At 41.0% G+C, this 26,930-nt stretch overlaps 1 protein-coding gene across 1 annotated transcript in view; it reads left to right on the top strand.

The window, feature by feature from the left end:
- Positions 1-26,930, top strand: part of FBN1 (fibrillin 1) — a 225,109-nt gene that overhangs the window by 83,013 nt on the left and 115,166 nt on the right. The gene's annotated exons all lie outside the window — the stretch shown is intronic.

Here is a 26,930-nt window from a genome sequence, read left to right as displayed (position 1 = left end):
AAGGAATAAAAATAAATAATTCAGTGCTAACTAAAATGTTGTAGTCAGAGGGCATGTGTGAGCTGTTCTCTCTCTCTTTTTTTAAATTAATTACGTTGCATTATGTGACACAGTAGCTGTTCTCTTTTTGTGATTTAGCTCAGGGCCCTCACTGTAGTGAAAGTACTATCCCCAAGCTAGAGCTAGGATTTTTTGTCTATGTGCAAATTGGAATGGCAGTTTCTGAGGGGTGGTCCACCAGGGACCTTCATCACCTGAGTGGCATCTCTAAAAATAGCACAACTTTGTCCTTGAAAAGATTTTGGATTATAAACATGGGTTTCTGTTTCTAATGAATATAAGGCTTGAGCACACACATTTCTCATGCTGATGGCTAAACACAAAACTTTCGTGCCCACACAAAGAGGGTTGTTGTGTTTGAGTTTTCTGGCAGCAATTGAGTTTTCATTTGTAATACACAACTCAAACACCATGACCAAAAAAATTACATTTATGTATTTATTTATCATTTGAAAGAGTTAGAAAAAGGGATGGAGACACAGACAGAGAGCTTACATCCACTGATTCAAGTTCCAGCAGTGCAGTGGCCAGCTCTGCACCAAGTTGAAGGCAGAATCCAGGTGTTTAATCCATATCTCCTATGTGAGTGGAAGGGAACCAAGGAATGGGACTGAAAGTGAAGCAGCAGGACATGAACTGGCATCCACATGGAGTAGCAGCATTATAGGCTAGCCTGAATTTGCTACATCACAATGCTGGCTCCAAAGAAAAAAGTTATTAAACCAAAAAGGAGCTGGAGCTTACTGTGTTGTATGCTCTTTTGGAATATGCAGTTTCCCTAAAGTAAAGGCATTACAAGTACTTGAGCCATCCTCCACTGCTTTCCCTTGATCCCCTACCGAGGTGCACATTAGCAGGAAGCTGGATCTGAAGCAGATGCGTGGAGATGGGATGAGGCATTCTGAAATGAGATGCAGGTGTCCTGGATGGCAACGAAGCTGTTGTGACAAACCATGCCCCTAAGCATGCTCCTTAAATGGAATTAAAAATATATTCTAGGGCCTGGTGGCGTGGCCTGGTGGCTAAAGTCCTCTCCTTGAATGCGCCAGGATCTCATATGGGCGCCGGTTCTAATCCCGGCAGCTCCACTTCCCATCCAGCTCCCTGCTTGTGGCCTGGGAAAGCAGTTGAGGATGACCCAAAGCTTTGGGACCCTGCACCTGCATGGGAGACCTAGAAGAGTTTCCTGGTTCCTGGCTTCGGATCGGTGTAGCACCGGCCGTTGTGGTCACTTGGGGAGTGAATCATTGGACAGAAGATCTTCCTGTCTATCTCTCCTCCTCTCTGTATATCTGACTTTGTAATAAAAATAAATAATTCTTTAAAAATATATCTATATTCTAATGTAAGTGCTGAAATCTCTAATTTATAGAGAGTAGTTTTTTTCCCTTCCATGGTGTAAGAGTTGGTTAATTTTCCTATGAGTGTTATTTATTTGGCTCCTGGTCACTTGGGGAGTGAAATAGCAGATGAAAGATTTTCTCTCTGTCTTTCCTTTCTCTCTCTCTCTTTTTCCTTCTCTCTTTTTTTCTAAGAAAAAAACTCTTAACAAACAAACAAAAGAACACTGATATTTACTGTGAAGGTACAAGGTGATTCCTCCCTCCGCCCAGGCTGGATGAATGTATGTGCCAAGTTCTGGAAGGTGATAAACACTTCCAAAGGTCAGAGTCAGGAAGGGAAGGACTGTGGATTCAGCTCGTTGGAAGGAAACCACTAACTGCCTTGGACAGATAAGTCAGTATGATTTACACCCATAATCTTAAAGCCTCAGTTCATTGGCCACTCATCACTGTGATTTCAGTGACCTTGGTAAAATTACTTGACCCTCTTGAGAGTTAGTCTTCTAGTCTATAATAATAATGGTGAAAGCTCATTGTTTTTTAATGTACTGATTGTTTCTGAATATCTAACTCAGCCTTCATAACTCCGGGGAGAAGGTAGTAATGGTGCTATCTCTGTTGTTCAGAGTAGGAAATTGCGACCCAGGGGTGGGGTGGGTAATTTCCAGTGCTGGATTCTTTCCACTGTGACATGAAACAATTTTGAGGGACCCTTTCAGCATTAAAGTCTTTGCATTTATGAGATATTTAGAGCTCAGTCGACTTTTGTTGAAAAGTCTTTTGGAGATATCCAAAAGAAATTGAAGATGTGGGTCCTCAGATTTAAGAACATGCGTTGTAATTAGGGTCTCCAAATGTGCTCCTGTGAAGACCAGGGGTATTTATAGATCTAAGTTGCCAAATCTTGCAACTTTTAACCATCCTAAGAGATCTCTTTTGGCGTAGCACAGACTCTGAATCCCAGTTTCCAGAGAATAGCAAACATTGGACTCTCTCATCCTTTTTATAAGAGACAGCAGCTATTGTTTAAACACCCATTGATTTAAGCATTTGATGGATCTTTTATGACCCTTTTAACAACCTTCTGAGAAATGTATGATGATCTTAATTTTATAGATAGGGGACCTGAGAGTTAAAGACCAAGCGATTTGAATTACTGGCTTGCAGTTGGCAGAAACAAATTGTTGACCAGGATACTTTACTGGATTTACATGTGTAAGCTTTAGTTTATGCCTGTTTTGTCTTCATGTTTCAGAATATATGTAGCATGGTGTCAGATACAGCAGATAAGTCAGATATGTTTGAAAGAGACAACTTAAACAGACTGGCAACAATATTCAGGGTGAATTTGGTTCCCTATCATAAATGAGTAAGTCAGTTTTAGTGTGTTCATCAGTGAAGGAAGGTTCATGACTTCTCTATTGTTGCTTCAAAACTATTGCACAACCTTGGCATCTCCTGAGTAGCATTCATTACTTCACTCTGCCTTCCCCAGATGTTAAGTAAAAACAACTTACCTCTTACAGATAGCTGGTAACAGAAACTAAATGATGGACATAGTTAACTGGACAGACTTTTATTTCCTAGGACTTTTGTGGGTGTGGAGTGAACATTTGATAGTGGTTAGTTAACACACATCTGGAGGTACCTTTATGTCAAATCACAGTCCTGGGCTTTTATCTCCTCTCCATTTCTGAACCCAGCTTCCTGCTGTTCACACCCATGAAGGCAGCAGGTGACAGCTGACATTGTATCCCTCCTCAATCACAGGGGAGACCCAAATGGAGTTACTGGCTTCTGGTTTCAGGGAGACCCACCTGACTGTTGGGGCATTTAGGAAGTGAACCAACAGATAAAAGATTCTCTCTGTCTCTCCCTTCTAAATACATTTTTCCAAGTTAATTAATTATCAGTAAGAGTTTTGTGGTCAAACCTTTATGAAAGGATTCAGTACTTTGACTTTCTCTTTCATCAGTCTAAGTCTGCCAAACTTCCCCGGCCTTTGTTTCTTTCAACCTCTTCCACTCTGCCAGAGTCCATCTATTCTGCACTTGAACGCTGCAGAAGCCTCTTGGCAGCTCAAAGTCTCAGCATTTACTCAGGCATTCTGGGAAGTGGGGGTTGAGGGGAAGAGATGTACATTGTTTCCTTAACTCACACACACACAGGCTAGGTAGCTCAGCTGGGTTGGCAGAAAGCTGCACAGACTGTAAAAAAAAAACGGCTTTGCTCAGGACCCTGGCTCCTCGTAGAGGTCCATTGCTTGTCCTTGGTCTGTGTCCTCAGCAGGCCTTTCACTTGAGTCAGACTCTTCTAATGAGAGAGTTCTTGGGTTTCAGTCTGGGGGAACCCAGCCTCCACCCGCCAGACTTCCTGGAGAGCTCTCTGCCGATGCCGAGTGCCTGGAGCCTGGAGGATTGGATAGAGCTCCCTTTTCAAAGGGTCTCAAGATTCCTGAGACATAATATATTTGTGGCTACAGTTTGTTAAGAAAGAAACCAGGCGGTCGTGGCCAATAAATTGTCAAAGGAGCACATACCTAAGATAGAGAAAATGGTCTGCAGTACACAACGCCCTCAACTCCCTTTTCTGGTGCTCTGCTCTGTGTTCAATACTTCCAGGAACTTTCAGTAAAAGCTTACTTCTAAGCCAACCTCTGGCTTCTGCTCTTTACATTTACGAAAGCCCTTGAGGTATGTGTTGAGTGAGGAATGTCTTTTTATTCACCTGCTTCCTAGTCTGAACTTCAGTTAATCAGTATTGCCTGTTCCCTGTGAAAATCCAAAGAGTTCCAAGACAGCTTCTTTGTGCGAGATCTGGTAAAGTACATTTCTCTTCATGGATATATATCTAGCAATATGAAGGAGTACTTAATAGCTCCCTGTGTAACATTTTACCAGAACTTCAGAGCTTTCTGCCTCTACATACTCCTTCATTGCTTCAAAAGTTGCCATGGCATCACAAAAAATTAGCTATCAGAAAAATCCATCTCATAGGCATCACTTCTTTGAAAACACATTTGATGGCATTGCTATTAAATCTCTCCAAATCTGACTCTGCTGTTTATGTGTTACTGTTCTTATACGAATATATATACTGTAGCCAGATATTTGCATGGTTTATTTGATTTTCCTTTGCCTTTTCCTAATTCTATACAACTTTTAGCTATAGGATTTCCAAAACCGTTTGTCAGTGTGCCAGAACAGCCTTGACTTTAGCAAAATAGATTTATGCTTTGCTTGACTGGGATATAAGATGGCTTAGATAATTTATGCTTCCCTTCATCACACTTCAGGGAGAATCTGTTTGGAAAGGATTCTATATCCTGAGTTGGACTAGATATAATAATACGAATTCTCCCTGCTGTAATTACCAAGATATACTATGATGCTAATAATGCTGTAGTTGAAATTATGTTTAGAATATTACCCAAATATTTTTATTTTTTTAATCCTGCCCTACCTTGTCTGGGTGAACTAGGGAAAGATATTCTAGAAAAGAAAATGGTTGAAAGAAGTATGTGCACAGGAGTACATGAAATAAGTTGTAGAATCAAAGATTGAACAGTTCATATGGAGCAAGGAATATTAAATTAGGGAGGTAAGAAATGAAATTGGATGGTAGGTTGGCCTGTTGAGAGTACTTCGGTGCTAATCATTATTTATGTTCAATTTGTTTAAGAGTACTAAAAAATACGTGGTATTTGGATGGGAAAATTTAAAAAAAAAAAAAAAGAACAGCAACAAAAGAAACCCTTTCAGTTTTGATTTAGTCACTATAGAGATGCTTCATTTTCAGATCCCAAAGTCTTCATTTCAGTAAATAATTCTCCTGCTCATGACTTAATAGTATTTTAAATATGGTGTCAGTGTTGACTTTTTTTGAAGTGGGAATCTTGTAAATTCAAGCATACCAAGTGATAGCAAATGTTCTAAGGACTGTCCACAAACAGCTAAGTGTGCCCAGAGCAGCCTCATTGCGGGAGACTTGCTTTAAGGGAGAACTCTGTCATCCAGCACTCTGTTTTCAACCTTCACCTAATCATTTTCTCTTTGCTTCCCCAACCTGGACCCATCTTGCCTATCCTTCTCAATGAATACTTGGCGTGAACTTCGTTCACTCAACTTTGTCGTTGACACACCCGTTGTACTGACGGAATCCTGGCTTGTGTGCAGCTTGCTCAGCTGTGCTTTAGACAAACCCTGCTGGCTGACCTGGTTTAAACCTGGCTTTTTTGACGCCATCTCTGGCACGCTCCAAGGTGTAAAAGGACTCTGTTGCCCCTTCCATTGCTCCTCAGGAGGGGAAACCAGTTGCCACTTGGCACCAGAGTTTTTCAGGCTTGCATCCAGACCAGTAACATGATTTAGTGGGAATAGTACTGGATGGACCTGAAGGCAGCAGACTTGAGTTCTAGTGCCAACTCTGCTTTTCAATTACCATATGACCTTGGGCAAATCATTTCACTGCTCAGCTTCAGTTGCTTCGTCTATAGAGCAAAACTGGACCTGATGCCTTTTCTAAGGAATTTTCTGATCCTGAAAGTCAGGAAGTAGCATAGAATGAACTTTTTTGGATAGAGATTTGGATGCTGCCTGCTCTTCTTTCCATATACCACTTGCCTCTTTCCACAAAACATGGGCTTCCTCTCTGTCATTTGATAGGATTCAATCAATTCACCTCTTAGTTGAGGGCACAGGTCCTTCCTTCACCCACACATTTTTCTACAAGGGACACCATGGAAGTCTGTCAGTTGTGACAGCTGATTTTGCTTGTTAATTTGTCTCTTAGATGTTTTTTGTTACTTTTAGAAGCTTTTTCTTTAATCACTTCATTATTGACCTTTTGTAAGATGGTGCTTTCAAAAACAACAATGTTAAAAACTGTGCTTGGGATAATTCTAGGTGCTTTATGTATAGTATATCACCCAAACTGTAACAATCCTAAGATGAATTGTTATTATTTCTGTTTAGCTTGTGGTAGCATCAAGGCTCATTCACGTTGCACAGTGACATAATGGCATACTGAGTGGGGCTGGGCTTCAGATGGAGACTTTTCTGCTCCATAGCCTGAACTACTGTCACTATAAGTAGCTATCGTTGCTGTAAGAATACCTGCTGTCTTGTGTAGTCTATCTTAGGGAAGCCTCCTTGCTCATGTCTCAAAGGAAATGATTTCTAGTTGCATTTCAAATATTGGGAATTTATGCTGTGCCAAGCACTTTTCCACTTAATTTTAAATCCGTGAGTATTTCAAGGGGAATTTAACCCATATGGTTCTGATTCTCTTGTATTTAACTCATCTAAGAGGATTGTTTTGTAAACCTTAGCCCCTTTTTATGAGCGCCTTTGAGTTCTTACTTGGCTGGCATTGACTGAATTTTGGATTTACCATGGATGGAGCTTGGTTTTAAATTTTCTTTCCAAGTACTATTTTGTGGTGGTTCCATCCTGTGAATGAATGAAAATTGAAGATGAGCCATAAAATGTCTTAAAAGAGTGCAACAAGATTCCAGTGATATAAGACCATTGCCTTTACTGTTGTGTTCACCTACAGTCCTCTCCCACTAAGTGGTTGGATTGTGCTTGAATATCAAGGTAAACAGATTTAAATTCAGAAATGCAGAATTTCCCCTGGAAGGCTATGGAGCAGATTGCCTTTGAAATATAGTGGATTTGTGGAATACCACTTGGGAAAACCTTTTTGCCAAAGTCCTCTACATGGAAGACACTATAGTTATAGAATTAGGAGATTTCCTTCAGAGACCCTCATTGCCATGTAGAAAGCAGATCTGTTTATTGTCTGTGTTTAGATGAATTGGGTACATTCAGTTCTGATAGCCTGCTGAGTTGGAGAATTAACTTGTCTAATTAAACTCACATGAGCTCTTCTAAGGAATGTGTGTGATTTTTGGTGCCTGTGCCTAGCCCAAATGGAAGCAAAAAACAATGTTTTTACCCAGTTAACAATCTAATATGATTCGCAAATATTGGTTGTACCCCCCTCCCCTGGTAGTTGGGTAGAGAGGATAAGAGTTAGAAACTTTTCTAAAAAAAGGTCATTTCTTGCGGAATTTATCATCCAGTCGACTATATTCTGTATCCTTTTCTCTGTACCACAGGCCAAATGTGTGACTGTCAAATAGGCAATGAAATATCCCATACAGTACATCTTGGAAGCTCAGAAGATGATGTTCCTTTGGATTTAACATGAAATTGGACAGGTGTCTTGCAGAATGTGTTTTTAAGTCTCATCTTAAAGGATAAGAAAAGACTTCTGAAGGGGAAAGGCACTCTGGAATGAGTAAAGCAGATGTGCTCTTGGGGAATACAGACAGTGCCAAGGTTTCTTCCCAGATTTCTGCTCTGCGCAGATGTGGGCTGGGGTGAGTCTGTGAGGGTGAATTGGTGCTCTGGAAACTCCGTTTGGCTAAAGTTGCCCAGTATTAAGCAGCTAGGATTAGCCTTACAACCTTTACTTGAGCATGGATTTTCAGTGTTGGGACAATTGAGTCTTGGATCAATGAGGGAACACAAGGAAGAGGCAAAGAAGGGAATGAGATGTGAAGGAACACATTTGAAATATGCACCATATTCTTGAAGGCCATGGTTGGGTGGGGTGTGCTACATTGCTTCTTTTTTATTATTATTATTAATTACATTGCATTATGTGACACGGTTTCATAGGCTCTGGGATTCCCCCAACCCCTCCCCGTGCCCTTCCCCCATGGTGGATTCCTTCACCTTGTTGCAGTATTACAGCTCAAATTCAGTCAAGACTCTTTCTTTGCAAACATATACGAAGTATAGAGTCCAACATGTTATTGTCCAGATAAATTCAACAGTTTCTTGGGGAGACCATCTCTGGTCTGAAGGTAGAGCTGGCAGAATATCATTCCGATCAATTAAAAGCCCAAACACAACATCACAACAATTTACAACATTATGTAATTAATTGATATGGTATTGAGTAACCAATATGCTACATTACTTCTTTTTTTTTAAAGATTTATTTTTATTTTTTTTTTCATTGGAAAGGCAGATATACAGAGAGGAGAGACAGAGAGGAAGACCTTCCGTCCGATGATTCACTCCCCAAGTGAGCACAATGGGCCGATACTATGCCGATCCAAAGCCAGGAGCCTCTTCCGGGTCTCCCACACAGGTGCAGGTTCCCAAAGCTTTGGGCCGTCCTCGACTGCTTTCCCAGGCCACAGGCAGGGAGCTGGAAGGGAAGCGGGGCTGACGGGATTAGAACCGGTGCCCATATGGGATCCCGGGCGTGCAAGGCGAGGACCTTTAACCACTTGCGCCACTGCGCCGGGCCCGCTACATTACTTCTTAACAGGACCAAATGTTTGAACAAGATGCAGAGAAAGGCCAGTTAATCAAATGATGCATCTTAGGTAAAAAATAATTGTTTTATTTGTAGTATTATTGTCATTGAATAGAAGGAAGTACAATTAGACACAATATTAAATGTTTTACATCTTTGTCTCATAATTCTTGTAATAGAGTTCATATAATTCTTATAATCCATTATTATCTGTTTTTATATTCACGAAACTGAAGACCAGAGTCCATGATCATAATGCTATATCTCAGTTTGCAAAAGCAATGCATGTGCATTTTACTTTTTTATTTATAACTTATTTTTACTGTGTTTTAGAACTCATTTAAAGGATACACATGATATAAACAATAAAATGATGTCCAGTGATCAAGTTAAATAGTAGACTGTTACTGACTCTTATTTTGCCTTCTCTGTTGTGTTTCCTCGTTCCTCCCAAAAAGGTGGCCTCTTTTATATAATTTGTTTATTTATTTGAGAGTTAGGGTGACAAAGAAGGAGGGAGAGACAGCAAGAGAGATCTTACATCTGCTGCTTTACTCCTCAAGTGTCCACAACATCCAGGACAAGCCTAGTCAAGAGCTTCATTTTGGTCTCCCTGAGGTGGCAGGGAGTGAAATATTTGGGTCATTGTCTGCCACCTCCCAGGTGCATTAGCAGGAAGCTAAATCAGAAGTATAGGTGTGGATTCTATCCTAGGCACACCAGTATGTACTAACAGCATCCCAAGTGGCCACTTAGCCTGATAGCCTGTGCCACCACAATGCCTGCCCCTGATATAAATTCTAATACATGTAATTTCCAGTTGATGTCACAGTTACTTTTCTGCTGTTGTAGTTTAGGGTGAATATATTTTAAAGCATAATTGAGATAATTTGCATGTCTTCAAACAACACTGAAACAGAGTGAACTAAGGGTTGAAGTATAGCTCAAAATTTAGGCTTTTGAGAACAAGGACTCTAAAGCTAATAGAAAGTTTGCTTTAATCTTGAGGCTTGTGATTTTATCTTAAGACTGAATAAGAGACATGAAGTAATAGGGCCTGACTTGATATTTTAGAGACTTAAATCCTAATTTCATCTGTCACAGTTTGTTTTGTGATGTTGAGTTTTACTTTATCCTGTATAAATCATATGGCCTCTTTGAGAAAAACAAAAAAGTGAGAGAAGTAAAGATTTTAATCAGAAGCAGCAATATTTGAATTTTCTTTCTGCCATTTACCCTTTTCTTTAACATTATTTATTTGAGAGGCACATTTGCAGAAAGAGAGGGAGAGAGAGAGAGAGGGATTTTCTATCCATTTGTTCACATCCCAAATGGGTGGGTTGTACCAGGCTGAAGCCAGGGTGTGGGGCAGTAAGGGCCCAGGCACTTGGGCCAGCTCTGCTTTCTCAGGCATGTTAGCAGGGAGGCTGAATTGGGAGTGGAGCAGCTAGAATTAGAATCAGCATTCATATGGCATGCCAGCATCAGAGGCAGGAGTTCTGAGCTGCTGGGCCACAGCATCACTCCTGTTACCTACACTTTGAGTTTCCGTGAACAAGTTTCTTAACCTTACTCTGTGCCTCAGTTCCCCGTTGGTGAATTGAGAAGTTCTCCTCAGAGAACTGTGAGTATGAAATGAGACAACTTGTTCAAGCTGCCAGCACTAAGCTCTGCAAAGCTTCTTTTTCTTTTCTTCTGTAAGTTTCTTTCCGACTTTAAAATGAGAAATTCCAGTGCTCATCTTATACAGAAACGTTTGAAGCACAACCAGCTCATAATTATGGAATTTCCTGTATTAAAGGGCTCAGCATTTCCTTCAAATCAGACTTGTCATCAGTGGGCTTTCCAAGGTCTGGATGAATCTTTTCAAATTAACAACAACATCTGGATTTAAAAAAAAAATGGTTCCTCTCACACTCATACAATGAAGAGAGGGGAGAGGAAAGAACAGTATGAGAAGTTCATCTTATGCCCATTCCCTGAGCCAGAACAATTGATCATATCACACATTTTTTGATGTTTTATATGTATCTGTATTGGCATAACTAATCAAACTATTAGCCTATGTAAAGATTGAACACATCTCCATGTTGCTGTGAATGCAACCATTACCTTTGGGTGCCATTCCAGTGTCTCTTTTCCCAAAAACCTCCTTTGTGTTTACATTCTTCTTTGCTTTCTTCTCTATCTATTGTTACTAATGTAGAGTTTGCAGTTGTCCACTGTTTTGAAATAGATCCAGAATTCCATCATTTCCGTATGTTTGCCATATCTGTTTATATCTGCATGATTGTTATAGTAACAAATGTATAGCAGTCAGGGACACAGGAGAGGTGATAGTGACCCTTTTGTTCTGTTAAAGGCAATGAACAGGGCATATCATGTTTAAAACATTTCAACATTTTAAAAAATACAATTGAGAATCATGACCTTCCACTGAGATACTGGTGAACATATATATATATATATATATTTAATGTAATGTCTTACAAATGAGAGCTGGCAATGATGCATATAACAATTTCTGTGTTGATTTGATTTGAAAAATTCGTGTCAAACAGAGACAAGGGTTACAGGGCAGGTTATTGAAGCTGAATCATGTCATAACATTAGACATTTTACTCAACTGCCAGTGAGGAAAATTAAGTTGGTTTTCAGAGTATGAGTTCATGTAGCAGTCCTATTTGGAATTCACATTTTCATTTGGGTGAGATTTGTTTAGGTATTTGATCTACTTTGTTCAGTCTTTTTGCTTTCAATCTTTAAAATAGCATGCTACATAAAAATTCAAGAAATGCAATATTTTACCCTTGAATCATTTACTCAACTATACAAATAATAGCCAACTCTATCCATCTGATATCTCCATTAGAGATGTGCTTAGATGCAAGTAATAGGAAAACACAGTGACTTAAAACAAAGGGGGATTATTTTTTTGTGTAAAAGTGAGTCTGGTGGTAAAGGAGGGTTGATGATAGGCCAACTGCTCAAACATTTCAGTGATTGAGACTTTTCATTTCTGGTTCATCAGAAATAAAGTGCATAGACATTTGTCCTCATGACTGTAGTTTTTGGATGCCCTGCAGGCATCATCTCTTTCTAGAATAGTGAAAGGGATAAAGGGAAATGGGACAATCCAGGTGAGTGTGTCTCATTTTATCAGGGACCAAGCATACTTCACTGACTGTTCTCTCTCTGTTGTCCTCCATATGCATCTCGTTGACCAGAATTGGCACATGTCCACCCCTGGCAAGGAGATGGCCAACTGGTAAGGAGTTTTGAAGGATGAGACTCAGCTGTTCACCTATCTTTTGACTTGCTCAGATCATGGTCCTCATGAAGCTAGGCATGGATTTGATCTACAAGTCACCTTTATGGTCAGTATCACAGATCTCCACTCCTGTTCATAAGACAGAGTCAGGCAAATGAGCAGAGATAAATTAGAACACAGACTAGCCCTGCAGATTAGATTAAAATGCAATCTTATAGACTGTGGGTGAGTGGCATCACGCTTTTTCTAACAATAGCAGAATGTATTGGCCACTTATCACCAGGGTTTTTTTTTTCATGTTTTTTTTTTTATTGTTGCTTACATTGTATTATGTAGTACAGTTTTATAGGCACTGGGGATTCCCCCCACCCCTCCCATACCCCTCCCCCCATGGTGGATTCCTCCACCTTGTTGCATAACCATAGTTCAAGTTCAGTTGAGATTCATTTTTTTAAAGGAGCTGGTAAAAGAACTGGAAATCATGGTAAATATTTTATGTGTGGAGTTTCATTTACCAGTTCTGCAACCCCAGGTCACAGAGAAAACTGATGCAAAGAGTAATTTTGCTGATCCACACTTATGTAAACAGAGTTCTAGGATTGAAGTCAAGTGTGATAGACTCATGGAATCATTAGTGAACTATTCTTCAAGGAAAAGGAATGAATATCACAAAATGTTATGACATTTAGACTACCTGAAAAATATGTCATTTCTAATCACCTTCCATTCATTCATGAGTATTTGTGTTTTTAGATGCCCAAAAACTAGTTTAAACTGTGGGTATATAAAGGTAATTGAGACAGAATATTTATCTTCAGAGCTCACAATCTTATTAAAGGAAACCCGGTACATTAGTAATTACCATGGAATATAGTTAGTATTCTAAAGAAAGGAGGCATGACTTCTAGAAGGAATTTGCTGGAGGAGTTGGGGGAGAGAGGCCGCTCCATACAGAGGGAATGGTATTTGCAAAGATGTTATGAACTAAGGAACTGAGATATTTACTGGGTGGCGAGAGAGAGATTGCACTTTGGGAAGGGACCAGAGGCAAACTAGAGTAGAGAGTATGTCACAGAGTCCTTAGGGTCTAACTTGAGTTAGGTTGACTTCTGCAGCATGGCGAAATGAGGGCCTACACCAAAGCAGACTTTAGAGCAGGAACAGGTAAACAATCTATGGAAGTGGTTAAATGTACAGGAGTTAGGGTTACTTTAACATAACATTTATTCCTTTTCATTTTATTTGAAAGGCAGAGACAAGCCAAAAAGTAATGGTCCAAAACAGGAATCCTGAACTCAGTTGGAATCTCCCACATGAGTGTCAGGCACCCAACTGTTTAAGCCCTCACCTCTTGCCTCCAAGGTGCATTAGACAGAAGCTGGGATTGGAAATGGAGTCAGAACTTGAACCAAGGCATTGGAATATGTGCTTTCTGAGATGTTCCTTAACTAGTTTGTCACATGTGGCATGTGAGGGCTGCTGTTACACAGTGATCCCCATTTGTGAGCCAGTAAGCTGAACCTTGCTGGTGCTTGCAAGACAAGATGTGTGGAGAAGAAAGGCTGCTGGCCAAGTGGTCCCTGATGGAGATTTCTTCCTACGTGCTCTACTTTTTTTCCAAGACCTGGCTCAAGCCAGCTCAAAGTCCAGCAGGGTATCTGGGGGGCTCCAGTCACTTAAACTCCATCACCCAGAGGGTATGCCTTAGTATTCTCCCTGAAAAAGTGAGGTAAAACCACTAATAATTTACTAGTGCTGTTTGGAGACAATCAACTGGAACTTTATGTGTTACTAACAGTCAGCTACCCATTTAGGTCTGGCTGTGATCTTTTATGCCAGCTTATCTGTTTTCCCAACAGGAAGGGACTTTAATTTTGGCTTTACTTTTTTTTTCCTTTGAAAAATGGAAAGGGAAATTAAACTCTGTGTGGTAAAACTGGATAAGTTACCTAATTAGTTCTACGCTCTTATTACTTTATATTAATTAGTGCAAGTTGACTACCTTTTTTTGAGTCAAGGAAGCTATTATGAACCTGGAAAAAGATGCGTGTTCTCTTCTTCCAAAGAGGTACAAACACACACAGTGGATTGGATCAGATTCTCTTGGTTTTAAGTAGCAAAATTAGCATAACCACAAAAGGAATTTGCACTAAAGAAGCTAGAGCAGGTGATGAACCAGGACTTGACCAAAGACTGGAGGCAGTAACCCAGTGCTTCCCCAGAGCCATAGGGACTCTCCCTGCTCTGCTTGCAGACCTTGCTTCATCTCCATGCAGGTGGTCTGCTCCATGCTTTTCCACTTGTGTGCTACCCCCTGGCTCCCAAGGTAACATGGGGAAGTTCTAGACATGCACAGAGGTGAGAACTCCTGCTCCTTGATCCAAGTCCTAGATTTCTGGATGACAGAACCCCTGCTTGCCCACTTCACTGTGTTCAGGTCTGCTAAATCGTCCCCTTGATTCATGACTAATTCTAGGCACATTTTAATCTCATCTATCTCAAAGGTTGGACTGCCTGGCTAGAGAAATTTGAATGTAGCTAGCCCAGCAGCATTAGATCTTAGCTGTGAAGCTGCACAAGATTGGAAATACATTTAAGTAGAGGATATTTGTAGGTCACAGACCTCAAGAATACTTAACTCCAAGTGGGAGCTGTGGATTGTGAATATCAGAAGTTAAATAACAGGATGGTGAATATAATGTTATAATGAATTATAACATGTTCCAAGGTCTTTGATATCCTATTCCTAGCTTTTACTCTTAAAGGTTTGGAAAATTCAATTTTAATTATTGTTAACATGCTTCGAGAATGTCCAAGGGAAAACAACATAGAGCTGTTAATACTTCCAGAGAGCAAAACTCAGGCTCAAGTTGTTTTTTGTTCCATAGTTAGAGAAAATTGTGGTGTTAGGCTTGCCTCTTGGGGCATGTTAAACCGCTTTTAATGCTGTCTCTTATTATTTTCTAACCATATACACTTTCCGCACATATCTAACTAGCTGCCTTAGATGAAACCCCAGTGTCTGGCCAACCTGATATAAATCTCTAGTAAATGGTAGGAAAGAACACAGTCACACAGTGCCCTGTTAGTATTCAGACAGTACAGGGTTTAGTAGTCTCAGGAGCAAACTTAAACTTTTTTTTCCAGTTCTATAGAATGATGTTTCTGAGACGTCTACCATTTCCCTACTGGCTGCACAGGGTAAAAATGAGCTAAAGCCATTCTGGACTGTATCATCTAGTATTAATATTTAACTTTTCACATCATTTGCCGGGCATGTCTGGGACAGAATTATTTATTTTTAAAACATTTATTTTATTTCTTTGAAAGACAGAATTACAGTTGGGGAGAAGGGCACTTCTGTTGATTCATTCCCCAAATGGCTGGAATGGCAGAAGAGCCAGGCTAACGTTAGGAACCTAGAACAGAAGCACAACATCTTCTATAGCTTTTCCCAGACACATTAGTAGTAAGCTAGATTGGAAGTGGAGCAGCTGGGACTTGAAATGGCATTCATATGGAATGCAAGAATCTCAGGGGACAACTTGCCCTGTTGTACAACAGTGCCTGCCCCTGGGATGTAGTTATTAACTCCACAAGGCAGAATGCACAGTTGTGTAATTATGTACTTTCTCTGCTGTGCTATTGAGCAAATGCCACTTAACTCAAGATCTGTACTTCTTTTTTTTTTTAAGATTTATTTATTTTTATTGGAAAGGAGGAGAGACAGATAGGAAGATGTTCTGTCCAATGATTCACTCCCTAAGCGACCACAACGGTTGGGCCTGAGCCGATCTAAAGCCAGGAGCCAGGAGTTTCTTCTGGATCTCCCAAACGGGTGCAGGGTCCCAAAGCTTTGGGCTGTCCTCGACTGCTTTCCCAGGCCACAAACAAGGAGCTGGATGGGAAGCAGGGCCACCAATATTATAACCAGTGCCTGTATGGGATCCCGGCGCATACAAGGCAATGACTTTAGCTGATTGTCTACCTCCCCGGACCCAAGAGCTGCACTTCTAAAGAAGCTTCCAAGAGGCCACCATGATTGCCTCATTAGTGACACATTCTAGGTCCCAAGGAGCAGTTCTCAAAAATGGATGAGTGTAATTGTTTCTTGGCCCTTTGACTGTGATCAAATGTGAAAGTGAATGACCATGTGACAACAGCAACTAGGGAACAACTGGAGATTCAGTGCTCTCAGTCCTTGTTCTCTTAGGAAGTCAGTCTTCTCTCATTGTCTGATACATGAGCATGCCCAGATTTTTCCAGGAATCTTTTGTTAATTAATTAAATCCATGTAGTTGGGTTTTGGCGCTGTTGCCTCTTCCATGCCCTCAGCTTCCATTGCTCTTTGCACAGCCCACTCACGTGTTGAGAGTGATGCTTGCACTTACTTCCAACTTGTCTTTCCTCAGTGGAGTTCAGTGCCAGCCTTCAGGCTTGAAACAGCATCAGGAATTTTTTTCATTCATCAGACATTTTCATCCCAAGAAAAGTTCTGAGAATAAAAGGCCACCTTGAGAAGTACTTGGTAGTGTGTTAGGATACTTTAGTGGTGGGTGTGTATGCAGTGCATATAAAGTGTATGCTTGTGTGTGTGTGTGTGTGTGTGTGTGTGTGTGTGTGTGTGTGAGAGAGAGAGAGAGAGAGAGAGAGAGAGAGAGAGAGAGAGAGAGAGAGAAAGAGAACAACCTATGTAGCATATATCCATAAGCAAATACATATTTGATAAAAAGCCAATTCTAGAACGCACTTGCCAACAAATATATTTAAAGAATCTCACAGCCATTTATCTGTCTTGGTATTACAGAAAGTCCATATTTATATGAAGAATTTCTCAGTCGTGGTTAATAATGGCTGAACTTTTGTCCTTGCTTGAAGTGCTCCACCAGATCTCTCTAAATTGATGATATCACTGGAATGCAGTGGACATCTCTGTCCTGTGGGTTGAACTCAGGGCTGGCAGTTAGAATGCTGGTGGTCTAAGTTCTTGTGCCCTCCCATTCAAGAAAGCAGCAGAGTTTTCCCTGGAGGGAATCCCACCCTCTCCACCAGGATTCCATCCTGTCTTTTTGGCCTGGGCTTTGTGTATTTAACATTTAGTTTTCTGTGAGTGTTGACCAAATGTCTTTGAAGAAAGAATCTCAGCCATAATATTTGTATGTAAATATCTAAAATGATACCACTAATTGCTTGCTCACACAGGAGAAAAGAAACAGAAGAAATTTGGTGAAAAAGGTGAAAATATACAGGCCAGCATATAGTTTCTTATGCAATGATTTTTTTGTTTTGATACATCAAGATTTAACAGTATTTTATTTGGAATCAACTTTATGAATTCACATCACCTTTGCTGTCTAGGTATGTTATCGTGAAACTGTGAAGGAAAGTGTGCACTAGTCACCAATGGTCAGAGTCCAATTCTCCCCTATTTCCCCAATTCAGTAAGTGGCCACTTACAGAAGACACTGACTCTCCCTTCAGTGTCCTTCACCCTTCCCATCAGTAGGTGTTCTTGGTCCTCCCACCCAAGGACACCTCTACTTGCTGGCTTAACCCCTCTGTACCTCCACCCTAGCTGTGTCACCAGTCCCTCTTTTCAATCCTGGAGCAGCCTCCTTACAAGCCTTCTACTCCCACTCTTTGAGCCCTGTAAGCCACACATGTAAAATAATCACCTTTTGATGAACTTAGAGCTAAAGCCAAACGTCTTGCCATGGCCTGACATACCTTGTATAATTCATTGCTTTCCCATGTCCCGCTGGTGAACTGTGCCCCTTCTCCTTTGATCCTGACCTCTGGTAGCAGTGGGCTTTCTCCTGCTCAGAGCAGCCAAACTGTCTTCCAACTCAGAATGGCTGTTCTTGCTATCTCCTCTACTTGGAAAGCACTTTCCTACGTTTTACACAGCTGTCTTGTTCTCATCCTTGAGGTGTCAGTTCAAACATCAGCTTCCCAAAGCAGCCTGTCCTGATAGCCGCTGAGTGAGGTAGACATCCCCAATTACTCTGTCATAGCAGCATGAAATTTTAAGATAGGCAGACTGATCCAACAGTATGTTATCCCTGGAGTTATTTATATTAACTATTGATCATAGGCCATTTTAATCCTGTGTTTTTAGTCTTGCTTTTGAATTGTAGGTAATATTTTGTGTTTGGTGGCTTTAAAGAAAATATAAAACAACTGAGTTGAATTGTTACGTAACACTATTGTTTTTGTCTTGCTCTTTAATGGCTGGTATTCTGTGGCAAGATTGCAGAGTTTGGTTTAACGTGGCATTTGCTAGAAGTCATTTTAATAGTAGACAATCAGGGTCAACTTGTTCTTTAAAGTGGAATTTGCAGACTATTAAAATGAAGGCATGCTGTATGATTTTATTATTTTAATAATAAATAAATCACCAAAACTATGATTTGCCTTCTTCCCCCTTCTTTTTTTTTCTATCAAAGGTGGTTTAGAAATAACTTTGGGGGAAATTAAGGTCAGTAAGGACTCGTAGGATTTACAGTGAAGGAACAACTAATGTCAGGTAAATGATTATTTCAAAATGAGATATTCACTTGCTCTAAGATTTCTTACTGTTTTCTTCATCATGAAACTGAGTAAAATGTGGTAACAATTTTCTGCAGTTGAATTGCTGCCACATGTAATTGGGTCCCACAGAACTGTGGCCTGGACTTGGGAATTGCTTAGTCTGCATGTTAGATTAAAAGATGTACAGCAAATCACCTTGTCTCTGCCGTTTTGGCTGATATTTACAAGTATGTTTATGCTAGTAGTACTTTTAGCTTTTGAATTAAAGAAGGTAAAAATCAGGAAATATTTTGGCATGGAAATAGTTTTATTCTTGTGCTTTACTTCTTTTTTTCCCCCTTTACTTCATAATATTTTTATGGGGATATATACTATGTGTATCTCTGATTAGGGTGGAGAGGTTCAAGGTATGGAGGAAGGTGGGTGGGACAAATGTTTGACTTTTTTTCTCCTGTGTTCACAGAGGGGCAGGGGAAGAACCATTTCTTGCTACCAAATGACGTCAGCATGAGAGGATGGGAGATGGCCATTTGATGATGCCTTAGAGTCCCCAATGTGGGAAAGAGTGTTCTGAGAGTGTAACTTGAGTGGTTTTGATAGTTCTGTGTCATCATCAGCTTCGTTGTACCAGGGTTGAGAAAATCTTTGTGAGGTCTATAGACTGACCAAGTGCACCTTAGTGTGTCCACAAGCCCAGGAACATGTTGCAAAGAAGTAGTAAGGAACAGTAGTCCAACCTGTTATGCTTTCCACCAACTGATGAGGATTTCCTCTGCTGGTCTAGATGAGCTGGCTGTCATGACCTATGTTGTGCATCTGGGCATGCTGCCCACTGCCCGGCATAAGCAGCTGAGGAGGCCCAGTCCCAATATACACACCCTAAAGTCATAGTGCATATATTGTGACTTTTCCTGTTGCTGGGGCTTGAGCACAGCCATCTAGTTGGGGAATCCCCCAAGAAACTTTGCCTGGGGTGACTTCAGACTTGACTCTTGTGTGCACCAGCAAACGCAGGGTTAGGTTCGTTCTGTGACCTGCACTAACCAGTACAACTACTAGTGGATGCAGCTGCCTGGTCAGTTCCTCCACAGCACCATCTCTCATGGAACTTGATACTTAGCCCAGCCCAGCCCAGCCCACCACAGATCTGGTGTTCATACACACTAGCAGGTGCTGCAGCCTAGCTGGGATGACCTCCAATAACGGACCCAAGCCTACTCTCAATAAAAACTCAAGTTTTTGTGTGGGTTGGCTTGTGCTGTGGCCAAACCTGGTTTGTCCTACATGTTGTCTGGCTTGGGTGTACACCCATAGGTGCTACAGTTTAGCTCAGCCTGACTCACTCCCAGACCCAGCCCACAAGTATGCTGACTGGTGCTGCTGCTTTGACCACTCTGGCCTGCCCCCAGCCCCAGCTTTCATGATTACCAGCAGGAGTTAAAGCCCTACAGGAGAGTGCCTACAGTTCCTCTACCAGGACCATCCCCAGCCTAGGCTGTGACACTCAGTGGGAACTGCAGCCTAGTAAGGGAGTCCCCAAAGTTCCCCTACCTGGCCCTTTCCAATCCTGGATCTTGTATGTCCTGGTGGGTGCTTTATTCCAGCCTGGCATAGTCTATCCACAGTCTCTGTTCTTGCTACTGGGTGTTGCAGCCTAGCCCAGACAGCCCCATCCCACTCCCTGTCCTGGCTCTGATGCATGTCAGTGGGTACTATGGTCTGGTCAACCCATCTTGTCCCCCCAGACCCAGACTACACAAATGCTGAGGAGTGTTGCAGCTTTGCCTGGCCTAACGTGCTACCAGTCCCAGCTGTTGTGTTCCCCAGCAGGAGCTTGAGCTGATAGGAGGATTCCCCAAGTTCCTCTACTGGGCCCACTCTCAGCCCTGGATCTTATGTGTACCAGGGTGCTACAGCCCTGCTTGGCATGGCTTGCCCTCAGTCCTGGCCTTTGCTTATGCCAGCAGATGCTTCAGCCTGGCCCTGCCTGGCCTCCTCTCAGCTCCTGCTCCTGTGTCAGATGAGTTCCAAGGTCCAATCCATCACTGCTCCCAGCTCTCCATTCCAACTGGTGGGTGCTGCAGTCACAAGAGGCAAGACCACAAATCCCTTACAGAATCTTGCCCCAGATCCAGTTACTCTCCCATTCTCAAGGGTGCTACAGCCCAGCTGGACATAGCCTACCCTTCACCCCTTGCCCTGAAAGGCACTGTGGTCTAGCCCAGCCAGGCATGTTCCCCAGCCGCAGCTTTTGTGTGTGCCTGCAGGCAACAGGTAATGTTATTTATCCCAGCCCAAGACTCCCACATGAGTAAGTGCCTTGTCCTGATACAGACATGCCTTCCAGTCTGCCCCCCTCAACCCCCCAAATCAACCATTTTGTCTCTGCTCCCTTGCCTTACCTGTGAGTTCAGTGGCCTAGCCCATGGAAGACCCCAGAAGTCATTCCTTCCCTGTCAAACATGCCCTCAATTCCTCCCTCTCCATTACATCCCACACTCCTTTCCCTGGACAATCTGCTTCTCTCCTGCTGGGTGTCAGGCTAGCATATACTGGCCTGTCTTTCCCACCTTCCCCACATATCTTTAAAGAGAGAAAGAGAATACGCAAGTATGCTGGCAGTCTGGAATGGTTAGCACAAATTTGGCATTAACAGGGTCAGAGTGCCTGCCAGCTGTTGGCTGCTTTTCTCCCAGTAGTGAAACACTTGCATAGGTATAAGGCAACCTAGGCAGTTGCCTGCAGCTGTGGTTATGCTTTACTTCCAAGGTACTTTAAAAAAAAAACCATTTAGTTATAACACTTGAAGATTAATATTTTGCATAATTCAGTTTGTTGAGTTTTATGCCAAACTCATCATGTTCGTTAAATAACACCACCTAGATCATATTATATAAGCAGTTTTGCATGTAATATTTTACATAAATGCATGAATTAGAAGCCATGTTAGAAATTTATGTTTCATTAAAGAATAGAAAGCAAAATGACCCCTAGTTTGAGTGAAATGGTAGAGGCACACTGGATAGTAAAAGTAACCTGGTGTGGAATGCAAATCAAAGCCACAATATTTCACGTCATTGTAGTTATATTCTGTTTTCAAAAAGACAAAAGGTAAGTGTCATCATGGATGTGGTTAGAAGGGAGACTGTATAAATTGATGCTTGATGGGAATCCAACTTAGTAAAGCCATTATGAAAAACAGTCTGGAAGTTCCTTATAAAACTAAAAAAAGAACTGAAAAGGTGAAGTCTTGTGGCACAGTGAGATAAGACACTGCTTGTGATGGCATCCATGTCAAGGTGCCAGGTTAAGTCCTGGATGCTCTGTTTCTAATCCAGCTTGCTGCTAATGGGCCTAAGAAAGCAGTAAAAGATGGTCCAAGTGGTCGGGCTCCTGCCATCCATGTTGGAAATCAGGATGGGGTTTCTGGTTTCTGGTTTTGACATGGCCAAGACCCAGCTTTTAAGGATATTTCAGGTGAACCAACAAATGGAAGATCTCTTTCTCTATGTCTTTACCTCTCTGTCTCTCTGTCTTTCAAATAAATACTTTTTGTTTCAAGATTTATTTTTTTTAAAGATTTATTTTTATTATTTTTTCATTGGAAAGGCAGATATACAGAGAGGAGAGACAGAGAGGAAGATCTTCCGTCCGATGATTCACTCCCCAAGTGAGCGCAATGGGCCGATACCATGCCAATCCGAAGCCAGGAGCCTCTTCCGGGTCTCCCACACGGGTGCAGGTTCCCAAAGCTTTGGGCCATCCTCGACTGCTTTCCCAGGCCACAGGCAGGGAGCTGGAAGTGAAGCGGGGCTGCCGGGATTAGAACCGGTGCCCATATGGGATCCCGGGCGTGCAAGGCGAGGACCTTTAACCACTTGCGCCACTGCGCCGGGCCCTCAAGATTTATTTGAAAGTCATAGTGACAGAGGAGACACAGAAAAACTTTTTCTTCCATCTGCTGACTCACTCCCTAAATGGTTACAACAACCAGAGCTGAGCTGATCCTAAGCCAAGAGCCAGGAGCTTCTTCCAGGTCTCACATGTAGGTGGCGTGGCCCAGGTACTTGGGCCATTTTTTTGGTGTTTTCAGCAGCTCATTTGCAGGGAGCTACGTTATATTTGGTGCACCTGGGACTAGAACCAATGCCCACCTTGGATGCTAACATTATGTCTCAGGGAGTAGCTTTTCATGCTATGCCAGAACAGAGTCCCCTCAAACAAATATTTAAAAAAAAAAGTAAGTAGCTAGCATTGTAGATTAAACCTCTCCCTGTGACACCAGCATCCCATCTGAATGCCATTGTGTGTCGCAGATGCTGCAAATCAGGCACAGCCTCTTAAAACAGACAGGTGCTGATCGTGAACATTATGGTAGTGCTGTGAAGTTATATGCAAGTGTATCAGTGTGTTTTGTAATACCTGAAGGAGGCAGACTGAAAATGGGAATTCACTTAATTATTAAGGCAACATTTGAGTGTGTGTTCAGCCTTGTTACCTTTTGCCTTTGTCATTTGGTTCGGTGAGCTGGTAGTTAGTATAGTTTATTAAAATATATAAATATTTAATATAATAAAGAATGTAATGAAATTTCTCATAGCAGTTAATAACAGTTAATTATATTTTGCTATGATTACAATGGTGAGTTGGTAATATAGTTTATTAAAATATGTGGATATTACACTAATAAAGAATATAATGGAATTCCTCATAATGTGAATAGCATGGTTAAATTAATATTTTTCTGTGATTAGAATGTTGGTACTAGAGATGCATTATGTTGACCGCAGTTAACTTAATCTACAGGCTATCTCAGATTTATTTATGTAATTAATTCATTTGATAGGCAGGGAGCAGTGGAGGTTAGGGGGAGAGAGATCTCCCACTAATTTAGTCTCCAAAGCCCTGCAGCAGTTGGGAGCTGGGGCAGACCAAAGTCAATGTTTGTCTCAGGGGCCCAACTATGCTAAACATTTGCTGTCTGCCAGGGTGGCCATTAGTAGGAACCTGGAGTTGGGACACAGCAGGACTTGAGCAGATCTTCTAATATGGGATCCAAGTGTCCGAAGCACTTCTTAACAACTGCACCAAACACCTGCCTGTCTTACACTGCCAAGGTTAGAATTTCAGATAAGCAATTTGCTGCCTTGCAAACATTTCCAAGTGATTAAGGAATATGAGCAGATGAAGATGGAGAAGCAGAAGACTGGGGAGAAGTGTGTGGGGCGGGGGAGGTAAATTGTAATTCAGGAGAACAAATTCACTTTAGAGAGCTTTGGCAAAATATTGGTGCCCAAAACTCATGCCGCTCCTAGTGAGTCAGGTTTGCATGGAGGAGGCCCTGATGAGGACAGAGGCAGTACCCAGCTATCAGTGTTTTTGCAAAAGCTTCCCCAGTGATTTGTTATGTCCTAAGTTTAAAAATGACAAGTAAGAAGTCACAGCAGTTGTGAGACTTATTATGACCATCAAACTTTGTTGCTTTAATTTTTCTTAGGAGCAAAGTTCTCTGAACCCTTTTGCTCAGAAGATCATATTGAAATTCTACAAACTTGGAATCTAATGTGTTCCAGGCCAACCTACCTGGGAGGAAGAAGCAATGATGCGGCCCTCTCTGGCATGGATAAATTGATATTTCACTCTTTTATTTATAATTTCTATGAAAAGAAGGATTTAAAATAATTGGAGCCTAGTGCCCCAAATTATATCCTTGTGCCTTCCCTGCAGTTTGTGGTTTAGTGCCTGGGCAGGAGTGACAAGAATTCATTATACCACAGAATATTCCTTCCCTGTAAATGATGCATTTGCTTCAGGGTGAAGTCTGATTGCGAATGGAAGTGAAGTGATGCTATAGACCGCAGCATTCTGAACTGCAGAGCTGGGAATAAGCTTGGGATTGGAGCCTACAGACACACGTTGGTTAGAGCCCAAGCCTGGAGGCCAGATCTAATGGGACTCAGAGCAAACCTTGAGCTAACCACTCCTAATGGGAACACAGAGATGCAGAAATTCCCATGAACAAGCCGCACTAGAGTAGACCAGTTAAAGCAATTAGAACAGCACTTCAATTTTGGAAGCGTTTGAACTAGTGCCCTCATTCATGAGGATCTCAGAAGGAAGTGAGTGTAGAGCAATTTGCACATAGAAAACGTAGCTGATATTATATTTTAGTTACATTAGGAATGATGATTTACACTGAAGCTAGGAATGAGTCAGACATTACACAAGCATTGAATTAGGCATGTTCCCCTTCTCATGTTGGGACTACCTGGAAAAAAAAAAAGAAGAAAGTGTGTAAATTTATCTATCACATTAGTGCTATAGGAATAATTATAAATAATTAGATTATTAGGAAGGAATTGGAAGTGTGGGCAGATTTCTTTCTGTGGTTGGAATGTAGGAAAAGGGTGTAACTTTGGCAATCTAAATGAAGCTCATGAAGCCAAATTGGAATGACATTTGCAAACCATGTTAAAATAGATTTTACCTTCCAAGAAACTTTTAGACCCAAATCTGCTTCCCCCATATTCTGCCTCTCCCTTTATAGTCAGCATGTTGCTGTGAAAATATGCATCTACAGAATACATTTTGTGTTCACTTTCTGATCTTCACTGTCGAAGAATCCAGTTGATTTAACTTGTTTCCCAAATCACTGTGCAGGGCTCTTTAGTATACAAGTGTGTGAGTCTGTACATTCTAGCCTACACACGTAGGGTGTTTGCCACATGTCTCGGATGTTTCATAAAGATGTCACATTAGGGGCTCTAGAGATATCTAATGTATGTTTTGAGTGGCAGGTCACGTGTCTATTCTACCAGTTAGTACTGAAATCAGGGCAACTTACATGTGGAAAAAATAAGGCTGTGTTAGACTGAATCCAGTTTTTTTAGTTTGCCTGAGTTTTGCTGGTGACACAAAATAAATTTGTGTTATATACTCTGAATTTTTGCAGTTCTCATAAAAAGATGATTTCATACATATCTTGGCAAAATGAGGAGGGTAAACATCCTAGTAATGTTGAAGAGAGGGTTGCAAGTTAAAATTCATGTTCTATTACACTTGTTTTAAAAGATCAAAACCGGCATACTAGCATGTATTTGTTTGATTAAAGCATTTTTACTTGTTTCTCTAAGTTCACAGGAAAAAAACAAGCGTAAATTCTGTTGTTTCCTAGTATAGGGTATTCTATTTATTTTGTTTAAAATAGAAGATTGTGCTGGTATGCTCATTTTAGTCTCAAGTGTAAGATTTGTGTAGTCATAAAAATCTTGACAGCTTTTTCATGAACTAAATAGTTTTTATCCTGGGAAGAATTTATCGATAATGTATATTTGCAAGTATGTGTGATAAGAATTAGAAGAAATTTAAATGATATAGATGAATAATTTGTGTTGTTACTTGATGGAAAATTGTACAGCAATTAAAATAATATTTTGGATAATACTTAATTGCATGGGAAAATGTTTTGTTACTATTAACTGATAAAAAAAGGTGTTAATAGTCAAAAGAGTACATTCAGCAAAATCCTCAATTTATGATTAAAACACATAAATACCTACATAAAGTTACATAAATATAATCAATGTACTCTGAAGATTCTCTTCAGCTACAACTACATTTCTTACTTATTTTCTACTCTTTCCAAATTGTCTAAAATAATATTTAATTCTGAATCAGAAAGATACATGATATATTATTAAAATGGAAGAGAGAAATCAGACATGGATGGTTCAAACAGTTCATGGAAAAAATGGAATTAAAAGTGGACCTGGGTCAGGCATTTGCTGTAGAGGTGAGGCCTCCCCATTGTGAGACTCACACTACATATAGGAGCCTGGGTTCAAGTTCCAGCTCTGTTCCTAATTCAGAATGAGGCTAGCATTTACTATTGGTTTGAATTATTTGTGGGCAAAGATAGCAGGTTTTGATGAAACTATGCCTAGAAAAAAATTGAGAGGCAGAGAGAAAGAGAACATGAGAACATTCCCTTCAGATGAGTCACTCCCCCAAATACCCACAGTGGCTACAGGTCACCCATGTGGGAACCCAGTTACTTGAGTTCTAGGTGCTTCCTCAAGGACATATTAAAGCCACTGTTTTGGAAGCAGAGCAGCCAGAATTTGAACTAGTGTTTCAAATACGGTATGCTGATATTGCAGTTGGTAGTTTAACTTGCTGCCCCACAATGTCAGACCCTATGTAGGCAAATTTTAGAAAATGTTTTGTTGCTTTGCTTTGTGTCTGAAATGAGATGGGTCCAATCCGAATGAAGCAGATAACCACTTTTTTCTGTTTAAAGAAATAGGAGTCTTAAAATGCTTTGCTCTCTTTCACCCAAGTCATCATAGGCTGTCAACTCCACACAGGTGGGGGGGGTGATTTTTTTAAAT

The sequence above is a fragment of the Ochotona curzoniae genome, unplaced genomic scaffold (genome assembly GCF_017591425.1).
Source record: "Ochotona curzoniae isolate NIBS_2020 unplaced genomic scaffold, NIBS_Ocur_1.0 scaffold_4701, whole genome shotgun sequence".
In the NCBI taxonomy this organism is placed as follows: domain Eukaryota; kingdom Metazoa; phylum Chordata; class Mammalia; order Lagomorpha; family Ochotonidae; genus Ochotona; species Ochotona curzoniae.
Note: the sequence above shows the minus strand (reverse complement) of the source record. Positions and strands in the feature narration are given on the sequence as shown.